This window comes from Branchiostoma belcheri, unplaced genomic scaffold (genome assembly GCF_001625305.1).
Source record: "Branchiostoma belcheri isolate BF01 breed outbred unplaced genomic scaffold, Haploidv18h27 scaffold35, whole genome shotgun sequence".
Classification (NCBI taxonomy): Eukaryota; Metazoa; Chordata; class Leptocardii; order Amphioxiformes; family Branchiostomatidae; genus Branchiostoma; species Branchiostoma belcheri.
Window position 1 is genome coordinate 1768394 of NW_017803965.1, and position 2042 is coordinate 1770435.

Here is a 2042-nt window from a genome sequence, read left to right on the forward strand (position 1 = left end):
TGTCATCCGGTAAGGGACTGTACGATATTTACCGGGGGGGGAGGGGCTGGTGCACTGGGGGTGAGGGCCATTGAAAAATATTTTGGGCCGTGGGGGGAGGGCCATGGAGAAAAATTTGAGCGGGGAGGGCCATCGAAAAAAAAATCGGCCTGGGGGGGAGGGCCACCGAAAAACTTTTGTAAAATATGGCGTCGCGTTGTACCGAATTACAAGAAATACGCCGTAAATTCCCGAATATAGTACGCACTTTTTACATTTTTCAAAATCCCTGAAGTGTCTCGGGCCGTTGCCAAAGTCGCGGTGCGTACTTTATTTGAGTTTTCCGCCGACAATCCGTGGACGACCCAGGAATATAGCGGAACACCGGCACGGGGAGCTTGGAACATCGATCGTCCATAGCATGTTTTGATAAAAATGTTGACGAGTGGAAATAAAGTTAAACTTCAATAAATGAACATATTTTCTGTGACTATCGTCGATATTGACACCAAGTTGCGGTAAAAGAAGAAGTCAAGTCACCCACGGTAAGAAAATGTAGGTCTCTGGCAATGACGCCCGGCGCTTTGTCATGCCGACAGGATCGTTCCCCAGCTAGCCGGCGCCGATCTCAGTGGAACCCCGGCAAAAATATAAGTACACATACAATTGTAGGGTTTATGAGTGGTAATATTTGAAATGGTCCGCAAGCCATGAACGTTCTTGATCGTCGTAACGTAACATGTGATAACATAACAGTTGTGCCTCGACTGATGGCCATCATTTCCAATACACTTCCGGCTTGAGTTCAACTCAGGAATCTTCAACAAAGATTATGCCCACGTCGTTTCAAAGGTTCAGAAATTGTTAACCATGTTTCACTTCGTATCACAAATATTTTTAAATCTTGATAAATGCCACAGGAAATTACTTTGTAGCGGGCTACACCAGCCAGTACGACGTGAAAATTCCAGCTAGATGTACTCCTACTCGACTGTTCGGCAAGCTACAATGATAGGGGTGGAGTTAACTTAAAATGTAGCCTTTGATGAAATCTTACCGCCCGGCCGGTGGGTGGGGTGTTTGGCGCGCCGACAGGCAAAGTACACCTACAGCTGAAGAACACAGAGAGGGCCGTGGCATGCGCAGCGCTGAGGACAGCTTTCCAGAACATGGACCCCGAGAAGGAAGTCTTTCTTTCCTCTGAACAGACTGTACTTATAAGTTTTACGGAGTACAAATTAATAGTGTTTATTCCTTTGATTTTGTGACAAAAACATCTATCACATAACGAGAGATTACTTGAAACGCAGTCAAACTTGTCACTTTCTCCTGTTCGGAATCGAAAGTCCCATTGATCCCAGTAGTCTATTGTTGTTGTGTTAATTGATTTCGGTGTCAAATTTTTAATTCGGTAGCACCTCAACACCCAAATACTCCGCCCAGTTCTCCGCCTGTATGATTGTTGCTCTCCATGGGTCAATCGCGCGGGCGCTATTAAAGAAGTGTTCGGCGCATTTCGTATTAAAAACATTAAAGCTACGTACTTGTGCATCAGCATTCAAGTATCCCCCCCCCCTCGTTACCGATAAAATCGATATTGAAATATTGTCTTTTTTTCACGAATCGTTATTGACCATGCTTGCTTGATCACCAAGACACCAACACTCCAAAGCTGGATCCAAATCTGTGCGTTTCGCCGCACTTGCCTTACCTTTCGATGCAGTGGTGACGTCTTGCAAGTCGGCTGCGGCCGGCGGTGAAAAACAAAACGAACTTGAAACGTTTCCCGCTACGTTACCATACCATCACGTAGTACACGGCATAAATCTAGTTTTTAACAATTTTAAATTTGTTTGGAACGACGAACTGTCATATACTACATGTTCACTGTGGTACCGGCCGTGCGTAGAAGGGGTGCGTACTTAATTGGAGTTTTTCCATTTTACGTTCAGACGGGATATTTGTCTCCCACCAGCCCCAAATCGGGGGTGCGTACTTTAATCGGGAATTTACGGAGGGAGAAAGAGACATGGACTGGAAAAATGGGGGGAGGGCCACCGAAA

General features: G+C 45.7%; 1 protein-coding gene across 4 annotated transcripts in view; it reads right to left on the bottom strand.

The window, feature by feature from the left end:
• Positions 1 to 2042, bottom strand: part of LOC109475834 (transcription factor CP2-like) — a 37346-nt gene that overhangs the window by 34183 nt on the left and 1121 nt on the right. The gene's annotated exons all lie outside the window — the stretch shown is intronic.